Here is a 16057-nt window from a genome sequence, read left to right on the forward strand (position 1 = left end):
AATAATTTTCTCAGAATAACAACTTTTAAATCAAAGTTTATCATAATTTTTAATTAACTAACCCAAAACAGCCCGCGGTGTTACTACGACGGCGTAAATCCGGTTTTACGGTGTTTTTCGTGTTTCCAGGTTTTAAATCATTAAGTTAGCATATCATATAGATATAGAACATGTGTTTAGTTGATTTTAAAAGTCAAGTTAGAAGGATTAATTTTTGTTTGCGAACAAGTTTAGAATTAACTAAACTATGTTCTAGTGATCACAAGTTTAAACCTTCGAATAAGATAGCTTTATATGTATGAATTGAATGATGTTATGAACATCATTACTACCTTAAGTTACTTGGATAAACCTACTGGAAAAGTGAAAAATGGATCTAGCTTCAACGGATTCTTGGATGGCTCGAAGTTCTTGAAGCAGAATCATGACACGAAAACAAGTTCAAGTAAGATCATCACTTGAAATAAGATTGTTATAGTTATAGAAATTGAACCAAAGTTTGAATATGATTATTACCTTGTATTAGAATGATAACCTACTGTAAGAAACAAAGATTTCTTGAGGTTGGATGATCACCTTACAAGATTGGAAGTGAGCTAGCAAACTTGAAAGTATTCTTGATTTTATGTAACTAGAACTTGTAGAATATATGAAGAACACTTAGAACTTGAAGATAGAACTTGAGAGAGATCAATTAGATGAAGAAAATTGAAGAATGAAAGTGTTTGTAGGTGTTTTTGGTCGTTGGTGTATGGATTAGATATAAAGGATATGTAATTTTGTTTTCATGTAAATAAGTCATGAATGATTACTCATATTTTTGTAATTTTATGAGATATTTCATGCTAGTTGCCAAATGATGGTTCCCACATGTGTTAGGTGACTCACATGGGCTGCTAAGAGCTGATCATTGGAGTGTATATACCAATAGTACATACATCTAAAAGCTGTGTATTGTACGAGTACGAATACGGGTGCATACGAGTAGAATTGTTGATGAAACTGAACGAGGATGTAATTGTAAGCATTTTTGTTAAGTAGAAGTATTTTTATAAGTGTATTGAAGTCTTTTAAAAGTGTATAAATACATATTAAAACACTACATGTATATACATTTTAACTGAGTCGTTAAGTCATCGTTAGTCGTTACATGTAAGTGTTGTTTTGAAACCTTTAGGTTAACGATCTTGTTAAATGTTGTTAACCCAATGTTTATAATATCAAATGAGATTTTAAATTATTATATTATCATGATATTATCATGTATGAATATCTCTTAATATGATATATATCCATTAAATGTCTCTACAACGATAATCGTTACATATATGTCTCGTTTAAAAATCATTAAGTTAGTAGTCTTGTTTTTACATATGTAGTTCATTGTTAATATACTTAATGATATGTTTACTTATCATAGTATCATGTTAAATATATATATATCCATATATATGTCATCATATAGTTTTTACAAGTTTTAACGTTCGTGAATCACCGGTCAACTTGGGTGGTCAATTGTCTATATGAAACATATTTCAGTTAATCAAGTCTTAACAAGTTTGATTGCTTAACATGTTGGAAACATTTAATGATGTAAATATCAATCTCAATTAATATATATAAACATGGAAAAGTTCGGGTCACTACAGTACCTACCCGTTAAATAAATTTCGTCCCGAAATTTTAAGCTGTTGAAGGTGTTGACGAATCTTCTGGAAATAGATGCGGGTATTTTTTCTTCATCTGATCTTCACGCTCCCAGGTGAACTCGGGTCCTCTACGAGCATTCCATCAAACCTTAACAATTGGTATCTTGTTTTGCTTAAGTCTTTTAACCTCACGATCCATTATTTCGACGGGTTCTTCGATGAATTGAAGTTTTTCGTTGATTTGGATTTCATCTAACGGAATAGTGAGATCTTCTTTAGCAAAACATTTCTTCAAATTCGAAACGTGGAAAGTGTTATGTACAGCCGCGAGTTGTTGAGGTAACTCAAGTCGGTAAGCTACTGGTCCGACACGATCAATAATCTTGAATGGTCCAATATACCTTGGTTTTAATTTCCCTCGTTTACCAAATCGAACAACGCCTTTCCAAGGTGCAACTTTAAGCATGACCATCTCTCCAATTTCAAATTCTATATCTTTTCTTTTAATGTCAGCGTAGCTCTTTTGTCGACTTTGGGCGGTTTTCAATCGTTGTTGAATTTGGATGATCTTCTCGGTAGTTTCTTGTATAATCTCCGGACCCGTAATCTGTCTATCCCCCACTTCACTCCAACAAATCGGAGACCTGCACTTTCTACCATAAAGTGCTTCAAACGGTGCCATCTCAATGCTTGAATGGTAGCTGTTGTTGTAGGAAAATTCTGCTAACGGTAGATGTCGATCCCAACTGTTTCCGAAATCAATAACACATGCTCGTAGCATGTCTTCAAGCGTTTGTATCGTCCTTTCGCTCTGCCCATCAGTTTGTGGATGATAGGCAGTACTCATGTCTAGACGAGTTCCTAATGCTTGCTGTAATGTCTGCCAGAATCTTGAAATAAATCTGCCATCCCTATCAGAGATAATAGAGATTGGTATTCCATGTCTGGAGACGACTTCCTTCAAATACAGTCGTGCTAACTTCTCCATCTTGTCATCTTCTCTTATTGGTAGGAAGTGTGCTGATTTGGTGAGACGATCAACTATTACCCAAATAGTATCAAAACCACTTGCAGTCCTTGGCAATTTAGTGATGAAATCCATGGTAATGTTTTCCCATTTCCATTCCGGGATTTCGGGTTGTTGAAGTAGACCTGATGGTTTCTGATGCTCAGCTTTGACCTTAGAACACGTCAAACATTCTCCTACGTATTTAGCAACATCGGCTTTCATACCCGGCCACCAAAAATGTTTCTTGAGATCCTTGTACATCTTCCCCGTTCCAGGATGTATTGAGTATCTGGTTTTATGAGCTTCTCTAAGTACCATTTCTCTCATATCTCCAAATTTTGGTACCCAAATCCTTTCAGCCCTATACCTGGTTCCGTCTTCCTGAATATTAAGATGCTTCTCCGATCCTTTGGGTATTTCATCCTTTAAATTTCCCTCTTTTAAAACTCCTTGTTGCGCCTCCTTTATTTGAGTAGTAATGTTATTATGAATCATTATATTCATAGATTTTACTCGAATGGGTTCTCTGTCCTTCCTGCTCAAGGCATCGGCTACCACATTTGCCTTCCCCGGGTGGTAACGAATCTCAAAGTCGTAATCATTCAATAATTCAATCCACCTACGCTGCCTCATATTCAGTTGTTTCTGATTAAATATGTGTTGAAGACTTTTGTGGTCGGTATATATAATACTTTTGACCCCATATAAGTAGTGCCTCCAAGTCTTTAATGCAAAAACAATCGCGCCTAATTCCAAATCATGCGTCGTATAATTTTGTTCGTGAATCTTCAATTGTCTAGACGCATAAGCAATCACCTTCATTCGTTGCATTAATACACAACCGAGACCTTGCTTTGATGCATCACAATAAATCACAAAATCATCATTCCCTTCAGGCAATGACAATATAGGTGCCGTAGTTAGCTTTTTCTTCAATAACTGAAACGCTTTCTCTTGTTCATCATTCCATTCAAATTTCTTCCCTTTATGCGTTAATGCAGTCAAGGGTTTTGCTATTCTGGAAAAGTCTTGGATGAACCTTCTGTAGTAACCAGCTAGTCCTAAAAACTGGCGTATGTGTTTCGGAGTTTTCGGGGTTTCCCACTTTTCAACAGTTTCTATCTTTGCCGGATCCACCTTAATACCTTCTTTGTTCACTATGTGACCGAGGAATTGAACTTCTTCCAACCAAAATGCACACTTTGAAAACTTAGCGTACAATTCTTCCTTCCTCAATACTTCTAACACCTTTCTCAAATGTTCACCGTGTTCTTGGTCATTCTTTGAGTAAATAAGTATGTCATCAATGAAAACAATGACAAACTTGTCAAGGTATGGTCCACACACTCGGTTCATAAGGTCCATGAACACAGCTGGTGCATTAGTTAAACCAAACGGCATGACCATAAACTCGTAATGACCGTAACGTGTTCTGAAAGCAGTCTTTGGAATATCATCTTCTTTCACCCGCATTTGATGATACCCGGAACGTAAGTCAATCTTTGAATAAACAGACGAGCCTTGTAGTTGATCAAATAAGTCATCGATTCTCGGTAGTGGGTAGCGGTTCTTGATGGTAAGTTTGTTCAACTCTCGGTAGTCGATACACAACCTGAATGTACCATCTTTCTTCTTGACAAACAAAACAGGAGCTCCCCACGGTGATGTGCTTGGTCGAATGAAACCACGCTCTAAAAGTTCTTGTAATTGGCTTTGTAGTTCTTTCATCTCGCTGGGTGCGAGTCTGTAAGGATCACGAGCTATTGGTGCAGCTCCTGGTACAAGATCTATTTGAAATTCAACGGATCGATGTGGGGGTAATCCCGGTAATTCTTTCGGAAATACATCGGGAAATTCTTTTGCGATGGGAACATCATTGATGCTCTTTTCTTCAGTTTGTACTTTCTCGACGTGTGCTAGAACAGCATAGCAACCTTTTCTTATTAGTTTTTGTGCCTTCAAATTACTAATAAGATGTAGCTTCGTGTTGCCCTTTTCTCCGTACACCATTAAGGGTTTTCTTTTTTCTCGTATAATGCGAATTGCATTTTTGTAACAAACGATCTCTGCTTTCACTTCTTTCAACCAGTCCATACCGATTATCACATCAAAACTCCCTAACTCTACTGGTATCAAATCAATCTTAAATGTTTCGCTAACCAGTTTAATTTCTCGATTCCGACATATATTATCTGCTGAAATTAATTTACCATTTGCTAATTCGAGTAAAAATTTACTATCCAAAGGCGTCAATGGACAACTTAATTTAGCACAAAAATCTCTACTCATATAGCTTCTATCCGCACCCGAATCAAATAAAACGTAAGCAGATTTATTGTCAATAAGAAACGTACCCGTAACAAGCTCCGGGTCTTCCTGTGCCTCTGCCGCATTAATATTGAAAACTCTTCCGCGGCCTTGTCCATTCGTGTTCTCCTGGTTCGGGCAATTTCTAATAATGTGGCCCGGTTTTCCACATTTATAACAAACTACATTGGCATAACTTGCTCCGACACTACTTGCTCCGCCATTACTCGTTCCGACACCATTTGTTCCTTTCGTTCTGTTAACCCCTGGTCCGTAGACATCACACTTCGCCGCGCTATGACCATTTCTTTTACACTTGTTGCAAAATTTGGTGCAGAACCCCGAGTGATACTTTTCACACCTTTGGCATAGCTGCTTCTGATTGTTGTTGTTGTTGCGGTTATTATTGTTGTTAAGATGATTGTTGTGGTTGTTGTTGTTGTTGTTGGGCCGTTTGTTGTAGTTGCGATTGATGTTGCGATTGTTAGGATAGTTGTTGCGATTATTGTTATAATTGCTGTTGTTGTTGTATTGGTGATTCTTATCACCGTTTTCCTCCCACTTTCTTTTGACTTGCTTCACATTGGCCTCTTCAGCAGTCTGTTCTTTAATTCTTTCTTCAATCTGGTTCACTAGTTTGTGAGCCATTCTACATGCCTGTTGTATGGAGGCGGGCTCGTGTGAACTTATATCTTCTTGGATTCTTTCCGGTAATCCTTTCACAAACGCGTCGATCTTCTCTTCCTCATCTTCGAATGCTCCCGGACACAATAGGCACAATTCTGTGAATCGTCTTTCGTACGTGGTAATATCAAATCCTTGGGTTCGTAACCCTCTAAGTTCTGTCTTGAGCTTATTGACCTCGGTTCTGGGACGGTACTTCTCGTTCATCAAGTGCTTGAATGCTGACCACGGTAGTGCGTACGCATCGTCTTGTCCCACTTGCTCTAGATAGGTATTCCACCATGTTAACGCAGAACCTGTGAAGGTATGCGTAGCGTACTTCACTTTGTCCTCTTCAGTACACTTACTTATGGCAAACACCGATTCAACCTTCTCGGTCCACCGTTTCAATCCGATCGGTCCTTCGGTTCCATCAAATTCCAAAGGTTTGCAGGCAGTGAATTCTTTGTAGGTGCATCCTACACGATTTCCTGTACTGCTAGATCCAAGGTTATTGTTGGTATGTAGCGCAGTTTGTACTGCGGCTATGTTTGAAGCTAGAAAAGTACGGAATTCCTCTTCATTCATATTCACGGTGTGTCGAGTAGTCGGTGCCATTTCCTTCAAAATAGTTAAATGGAACAAGTTAATCATACAGAATATTAAGAGTAGTTAATAGTATTTCGTAGCATAATATGAACTCATTTATAAAAGCTTTTTCTTCATATTAGCGTTTTATAAGTTTAAATTCGGGTAGTACCTACCCGTTAAGTTCATACTTAGTAGCTAATATACAATTCAACTACTACAATTCTATATTAAAAACTGATTATAATAATATTTCGCGTTCAAACTTTTATACAATATTTTACAAACTTACAATACCGCTTATTTTACATAAAGCATGAAATATAGCACACAATAACTTTGATACAAGATAGTTGTGAAGATAATTCTAGCTAGTACACAAGTCGTTCAGCAAAGGCAATAAAGACACGTAATTCATACGTCCAGAAACAAGTCATGCATTCTGGTTTTACTAGGACTACTTCCCATCCTTGGTCTTGTGCAACATAACCGTTATGGCCGTTGATAAGACAGCGTGTTGTAACGTCGTCAAAGGGACGAGGGTTACGTAATGTCCAACAGTCCCGTAACAATCTAAAAACCTCATTTCTTACCCCAATTACCGACTCCGTCACTTGTGGGAACGTTTTGTTTAATAGTTGTAGCCCGATGTTCTTGTTCTCACTTTGGTGAGAAGCGAACATTACTAATCCGTAAGCATAACATGCTTCTTTATGTTGCATGTTAGCCGCTTTTTCTAAATCACGAAGTCCAATATTCGGATATATTGAGTCAAAATAATTTCTTAACCCATTGCGTAAAATAGCATTTGGGTTCCCCGCAATATATGCTTCAAAGTAAACACATCGTAACTTATGGGTTTCCCAATGTGATATCCCCCATCTTTCAAACGAAAGTCTCTTATAAACCAAGACATTCTTGGAACGTTCTTCGAATGTCTTACAAACTGATCTCGCCTTAAATAGTTGTGCCGAGGAATTCTGACCGACTCTAGACAAGATTTCATCAATCATGTCTCCGGGTAGGTCTCTTAAAATATTGGGTTGTCTATCCATTTTGCGTTTTTATACTGTAAAATAGACAAGAGTTAGATTCATAAAAAAAAATACTTATTAATACAAGCAATTTTTACATATATCATAAAGCATAAGCACACTACATTACATATATTACACCACATGAATACAACTATCTTATTCCGACTCGCTTGTTTCTTCTTCTTCGGTTTTGGTTCGTTTTGCCAAGTTTCTAGGGATATATGATTTTCCCCTAATACGAGCCGTCGTTATCCACATTGGTTTAGAAAAACCTGGTGGTTTAGAGGTTCCCGGGTCATTGTTACAACTTAAGGACTTCGGGGGTTGACGATATATATAAAGTTCATCGGGGTTGGAATTAGATTTCTCTATTTTTATGCCCTTTCCCTTATTATTTTCTTTTGCCTTTTTAAATTCAGTTGGGGTAATTTCTATAACATCATCGGAATTCTCGTCGGAATCCGATTCATCGGAGAATTGGTAATCCTCCCAATATTTTGCTTCCTTGGCGGAAACACCATTGACCGTAATTAACCATGGTCGGTTGGTTGAGGATTTTCTTTTACTTAACCGTTTTATTATTTCCCCCACCGGTTCTATTTCTTCATCCGGTTCTGATTCTTCTTCCGGTTCCGATTCTTCTTCCGGTTCCGATTCTTCTTCCGGTTCTGACTCTTCTTCCGGTTCCTCTTCGGGAACTTGTGAATCAGTCCACGAATCATTCCAATTTATATTTGACTCTTCATTATTATTAGGTGAGTCAATGGGACTTGTTCTAGAGGTAGACATCTATCACATAATATCAAACGCGTTAAGAGATTAATATATCACATAATATTCACATGTTAAAAATATATAGTTTCCAAAAAAATTTGTTAAGCAATCATTTTTCAAGTAAACACGGTCGAAGTCCAGACTCACTAATGCATCCTAACAAACTCGATAAGACACACTAATGCAAAATTCTGGTTCTCTAAGACCAACGCTCTGATACCAACTGAAATGTCCCATTCTTATTGATTAAAAACGTTCCATATTAATTGATTTCGTTGCGAGATTTTGACCTCTATATGAGACGTTTTTCAAAGACTGCATTCATTTTAAAACAAACCATAACCTTTATTTCATCAATAAAGGTTTAAAAAGCTTTACGTAGATTATCAAATAATGATAATCTAAAATATCCTGTTTACACACGACCATTACATAATGGTTTACAATACAAATATGTTACAACAAAATAAGTTTCTTGAATGCAGTTTTTACACAATATCATACAAGCATGGACTCCAAATCTCGTCCTTATTTAAGTATGCGACAGCGGAAGCTCTTAATAATCACCTGAGAATAAACATGCTTAAAACGTCAACAAAAATATTGGTGAGTTATAGGTTTAACCTATATATATCAAATCATAATAATAGACCACAAGATTTCATATTTCAATACACATCCCATACATAGAGATAAAAATCATTCATATGGTGAACACCTGGTAACCGACATTAACAAGATGCATATATAAGAATATCCCCATCATTCCGGGACACCCTTCGGATATGATATAAATTTCGAAGTACTAAAGCATCCGGTACTTTGGATGGGGTTTGTTAAGCCCAATAGATCTATCTTTAGGATTCGCGTCAATTAGGGTGTCTGTTCCCTAATTCTTAGATTACCAGACTTAATAAAAAGGGGCATATTCGATTTCGATAATTCAACCATAGAATGTAGTTTCACGTACTTGTGTCTATTTTGTAAATCATTTATAAAACCTGCATGTATTCTCATCCCAAAAATATTAGATTTTAAAAGTGGGACTATAACTCACTTTCACAGATTTTTACTTCGTCGGGAAGTAAGACTTGGCCACTGGTTGATTCACGAACCTATAACAATATATACATATATATCAAAGTATGTTCAAAATATATTTACAACACTTTTAATATATTTTGATGTTTTAAGTTTATTAAGTCAGCTGTCCTCGTTAGTAACCTACAACTAGTTGTCCACAGTTAGATGTACAGAAATAAATCAATAAATATTATCTTGAATCAATCCACGACCCAGTGTATACGTATCTCAGTATTGATCACAACTCAAACTAAATATATTTTGGAATCAACCTCAACCCTGTATAGCTAACTCCAACATTCACATATAGAGTGTCTATGGTTGTTCCGAAATATATATAGATGTGTCGAAATGATAGGTCGAAACATTGTATACGTGTCTATGGTATCTCAAGATTACATAATATACAATACAAGTTGATTAAGTTATGGTTGGAATAGATTTGTTACCAATTTTCACGTAGCTAAAATGAGAAAAATTATCCAATCTTGTTTTACCCATAACTTCTTCATTTTAAATCCGTTTTGAGTGAATCAAATTGCTATAGTTTCATATTGAACTCTATTTTATGAATCTAAACAGAAAAAGTATAGGTTTATAGTCGGAAAAATAAGTTACAAGTCGTTTTTGTAAAGGTAGTCATTTCAGTCAAAAGAACGACGTCTAGATGACCATTTTAGAAAACATACTTCCACTTTGAGTTTAACCATAATTTTTGGATATAGTTTCATGTTCATAATAAAAATAATTTTCTCAGAATAACAACTTTTAAATCAAAGTTTATCATAGTTTTTAATTAACTAACCCAAAACAGCCCGCGGTGTTACTACGACGGCGTAAATCCGGTTTTACGGTGTTTTTCGTGTTTCCAGGTTTTAAATCATTAAGTTAGCATATCATATAGATATAGAACATGTGTTTAGTTGATTTTAAAAGTCAAGTTAGAAGGATTAATTTTTGTTTGCGAACAAGTTTAGAATTAACTAAACTATGTTCTAGTGATCACAAGTTTAAACCTTCGAATAAGATAGCTTTATATGTATGAATTGAATGATGTTATGAACATCATTAATACCTTAAGTTACTTGGATAAACCTACTGGAAAAGTGAAAAATGGATCTAGCTTCAACGGATCCTTGGATGGCTCGAAGTTCTTGAAGCAGAATCATGACACGAAAACAAGTTCAAGTAAGATCATCACTTGAAATAAGATTGTTATAGTTATAGAAATTGAACCAAAGTTTGAATATGATTATTACCTTGTATTAGAATGATAACCTACTGTAAGAAACAAAGATTTCTTGAGGTTGGATGATCACCTTACAAGATTGGAAGTGAGCTAGCAAACTTGAAAGTATTCTTGATTTTATGTAACTAGAACTTGTAGAATATATGAAGAACACTTAGAACTTGAAGATAGAACTTGAGAGAGATCAATTAGATGAAGAAAATTGAAGAATGAAAGTGTTTGTAGGTGTTTTTGGTCGTTGGTGTATGGATTAGATATAAAGGATATGTAATTTTGTTTTCATGTAAATAAGTCATGAATGATTACTCATATTTTTGTAATTTTATGAGATATTTCATGCTAGTTGCCAAATGATGGTTCCCACATGTGTTAGGTGACTCACATGGGCTGCTAAGAGCTGATCATTGGAGTGTATATACCAATAGTACATACATCTAAAAGCTGTGTATTGTACGAGTACGAATACGGGTGCATACGAGTAGAATTGTTGATGAAACTGAACGAGGATGTAATTGTAAGCATTTTTGTTAAGTAGAAGTATTTTGATAAGTGTATTGAAGTCTTTTAAAAGTGTATAAATACATATTAAAACATTACATGTATATACATTTTAACTGAGTCGTTAAGTCATCGTTAGTCGTTACATGTAAGTGTTGTTTTGAAACCTTTAGGTTAACGATCTTGTTAAATGTTGTTAACCCAATGTTTATAATATCAAATGAGATTTTAAATTATTATATTATCATGATATTATCATGTATGAATATCTCTTAATATGATATATATCCATTAAATGTCTCTACAACTATAATCGTTACATATATGTCTCGTTTAAAAATCATTAAGTTAGTAGTCTTGTTTTTACATATGTAGTTCATTGTTAATATACTTAATGATATGTTTACTTATCATAGTATCATGTTAAATATATATATATATCCATATATATGTCATCATATAGTTTTTACAAGTTTTAACGTTCGTGAATCACCGGTCAACTTGGGTGGTCAATTGTCTATATGAAACATATTTCAGTTAATCAAGTCTTAACAAGTTTGATTGCTTAACATGTTGGAAACATTTAATGATGTAAATATCAATCTCAATTAATATATATAAACATGGAAAAGTTCGGGTCACTACAGTAATTTCGTTCTAAAAGGATACGTGTTATGTTGACATTGTGTCATCACTTTAGTGGCGCAATCGGGTGACGGTAGACGTTAGTATTTATTATTATCGAATTGAGCTCTCGAGAATTCAGGAAGAGGGACCGACGCCAAGTATGGTCGTGTACGACGGTAAATGGCGAAATCGTTTGACTTTGTAATCTTGACGATTTGATTTAGGAACGAGGTTCTATGTTGGGAAGTTGGTAGTGTTACATCAAAGAAATTGTGTCGACTTTATTAGGATTTATATTCCTACCGAGGAAGCGTAATGGGATTTGAGAAAGGGTACGATGCCTCATTGTCGTATACTTTGGGTAGTACTTACAAAATAGCCATTTTGTGTACTACGAGGAAATTAGATATATGTGTTTATTTGGGGTCATCTCTTTGTTGACTGCGTTTGACTTGTGATAGGTGATGAGGGATATTCGGAAGGATTAACTCTTCGTTACCACCCTTGGTTGTGATGGATGGCAAGCGGCTCTCGGGAAGAACCGTTACTTGAATATTTACGATTTTAATTGCCTGTAGGAATTGTGCACATAGCCGTTTTGTGCACATGGTTGTGAGTAATAGTCGGTTTTACTTACACATTGGTAATAATAGTGCGGTAGCCGTGTTTCACTCACATATTGTTGGTAGTGTTGCAATAGCCGTTTTTGCGCACTACGGATATATCACGATAGCCGTTTTTGTACACCTTGAGTTTTGTATTGAATAACCTTCTTATTGTTAGTATTGAAAACTACTGGTTGTATACGCTGGTGGTTCGATCATGAGGACCATGTTGTGTGACTAGTGATACAATAGCCGTGTTCTGATCAAATACTTGCGGTAGATGTGTATTAGCCGTGTATGCGTACTAAGAGGGGTGTTAGGTGGAAGGTGTTATCCGTAAGGATTCATTTTTACTTGGCCTTCATCTTTTGGGTTGTTGACATTAGGTTGAGACTTGGTGGTTTTTAGCAATGTACTTGGTAAGGGTACGCTAGGGGATTGATATCTTGGCACGAGATCGGTTAAGTTCTTCCCGATATAAGGGATTGAGCAAACTTTGTGCTCGGAACTGTGGACTTTAGTAAATTGCGGGTGACAATTTGGTTATTAATGTTGACTCTTAGAGAATGATTGCCTAGAGAAGTTGGAAGAATACGTGACGACTTCGCGTATTCTAAGTGATCATTATAGACTTCGGATGTTGTGTGTATTGCACTTTTCGGAATGCGTGCAAGTGTGTATTTAGTTATTGGAATAATCTTCGAATTAATGATTAATTGACGATTCGATTTCAATGGCGGTTTTGTGATTGTGTGGCGAGTGTTGTACGCTCTTGACGGCCACTATTTTCTTTTATGATTTTGGGGGTGTACGCGGTGTACCGTTCTAGAGACATTTCCGTTAATCGCGTTCGTGTGCGAGTAGAGTCTTGGTGGTTAACTATCCTTATGTATGTAGGTAACCGGGTTAATGGTTAGGACCAAGTTGGAAAGGTGTAAGCCTTGGTGTTCCAAGCGCCTCCTTAGTGTTGAGATGGAATATAAGTAGACTAGCTATGCGGCCTAGGTGGATAGTGACTAGCAGGTGCTGCTAGGAAGTCATGGGTGTCGAGCTGTAAGGTTCGTTAGATTTGTGTGACCGCGTGTAGTTAGGTGACGTGTGACATCAGGAGTAGACCCCGTAAGGGTCGAGTCTGGGAGACTCGGCGTTAGTAATCGGAGTTGGATAACACAACGTCAGGTGCCTCCTTATACCTACTAGTGTAACTTTTGACCCCGATGATGTGATTGCTTTGATTTTGGGTACCAGTGAGAAACTCGAATTTACAACGGTGGTATAGTGTGATGTTTAGCGAGCGTTGACACTCAAATGATTTGAAAGACCGAGGTTCGAATATCTTATAGCGAGTCCTTGGAAGGATTATTTAGTATGACCAACGCCGGAGAATGCGGAAAAGTTCCTATCTAGTAGACGTGATGTGTGATGACCCAGAAATTTCGACTAAATTTAAACTTAATCTTTGTATGATTAACATTTCCGACACGATAAGCAAAGTCTGTAAAACTGAATCTCAAAATTTTTGAATTACTTTTATATATTTAAATACCCTTCGGTTGTTTTCGACGATTCGCGAACAATTATATGTAAATAGATACATATATACTATAACATGAAAAGGTAACAATGTATTAATTGTTTGATACCGTACATTAAACTTATTGGTTTAAATATCTATTTGAATGTATATGATAAGTTGAAATATTTATTATTAAAATTTATTTATAAATAACTTCCAATGTGTATTTAAAAACTGATTTATGTATATTAAAAAGATATATACATATATATAATAAACGATAGTAACATTCGTTTATTGATTCAATTGATATTTAGATAAGTTAACTAAAGCGTTTAAGATGAACCAGTTAAACACTAATTTGTTACAGTGTTTTCAAATTGCCACATTACTCAAAATGCTACAGTGTTTTCGAAAATCACTATTTGCTACAGTGAAATTGACTTTGCTACAGTGAATTGCTACAGTAAAAATTGACTTTGCTACAGTAACTTTGCTACAGTGGTATAGTTTATGGATAACTTAAGGCTATATTTTGACAAAGGTACGTGTCACGAAACGTAAAATGCAAGTTTTCTCAGCGTACGAAAGGACATTCGAAAAATCAGAACCGGGACATAAGTCGAGTGATGACGTACGACTTATCGGAACAAAAATTACAAGTCAACTATGCACGTGAATTTAATATAATATATAATTAATTATTTAAATTATATATATTATATTAATATTTAATTATGTCGACGAGCTAAATTACAAAACAATGTGAGCTGTCCCTGGTCCTCATGCGAGTCGCATGGCCAGAAGGCCATTTCCATGCGAGTCGCATGACTCCAGATTCCAGGCCAGGTACTATAAATTCAGGTGTTTTGCTCGAATGAAAAATCAAACACACATACACAAATATATATTACTCCGTATAATATTTATTATTATTATTATTATTATTATTATTATTATTATTATTAAGATTATTATTAATCTTATTAATCTTATTATTAGTATTATTATTTTTGCGATACAAAAATAATAATGTACATAAAATATTACGACGGAGTACTGTCCAAGTAATTTTCAAAACGAGTTTCCGAGCGAGCTAGAGCCAAGGAAAATATGGGTTATTGCCAAGGAGGTTATGGGTAATGTTCGGGGGTATTTTTGTGAATCAAACCTCGTGTTTATTATTTCCGATACGTCTACATGCTTTCCTACAATATTGTATATCAATATTAAACAGTGAGTTTCATATGATCCCTTTTACTCAATATATTTTTGGGCTGAGAATACATGCGACTGTTTATAAATACTGAAAATACTAGATTTATATGCGTGAGTTTCATATGATCCCTTTTACTCTCTACATTTTTGGGCTGAGAATACATGCAAATGCTTTATTAACCGATATACAATATTTATATGTGTGAGTTTCATATGATCCCTTTTACTCTCTACATTTTTGGGCTGAGAATACATGCAAATGCTTTACTAACTGATTTACAATATTTATATGCGTGAGTTTCATTTGATCCCTTTTTACAAATATTTTTGGGCTGAGAATACATGCACTTTATTTTAAACGCAATGGATACAAGTACATACTAAATTCTACACTGAGTTTGAACCGAAAATCCCTTAGCTTTGGTAACTGTTAACTGCCAGTTATAAGAACTGGTGGGCGCGAGTAGTTATATATGGATCCATAGGGCTTGATATCCCCGTCCGAGCTAGAGCGCTAGCCTTTTAACGGACGTATGCTATTTGAGAAGCGTACACGTTGGTTTGCGTGTATTATTAAGATGATTATACAAAGGGTACAAATTATATAAGCATTAAAGTTTAGTTACCAGGGTGCTCAATTTGTAGAACCGATTGATAAACGTTTCGGATGAAACAACTGAAATCTTGTGATCCACCTTTTATGTAAAACCTATTGATAAACGTTTCGGATGAAACAACTGAAATCTTGTGATCCACCTTTTATGTAAAACCTATTGATAAACGTTTTGAATAAAACAACAGAACTTTTGTAAATCCACATTGATATACGGATTATGTGTAATATTAAAACTATGAACTCACCAACCTTTGTGTTGACACTTGAAGCATGTTTATTCTCAGGTTTCTAGAAGTCTTCCGCTGTTTGCTTATATGTTAGACAAGTTATGTGCATGGAGTCATACATGGCATATTTTTCAAGGAAACGTTGCATTCACCAAATCATCACCATGTATCTTATTTTGACTGTACTGTCAACGGAAGTACTATTGTAAACTATTATTTACAGTGATTGTCTATATGTAGAAATCATCAGATGTTGAAAACCTTTGATTTAAATATTCATTTATGGTGTGCCTTTTCAAAAGAATGTAATGTTTACAAAACGTATCATATAGAGGTCAAATACCTCGCAATGAAATCAATGAATGACGTATTGTCCATATGGATTTGGAGC

Source organism: Rutidosis leptorrhynchoides, chromosome 5 (assembly GCF_046630445.1).
Source record: "Rutidosis leptorrhynchoides isolate AG116_Rl617_1_P2 chromosome 5, CSIRO_AGI_Rlap_v1, whole genome shotgun sequence".
NCBI classification, from domain to species: Eukaryota; Viridiplantae; Streptophyta; class Magnoliopsida; order Asterales; family Asteraceae; genus Rutidosis; species Rutidosis leptorrhynchoides.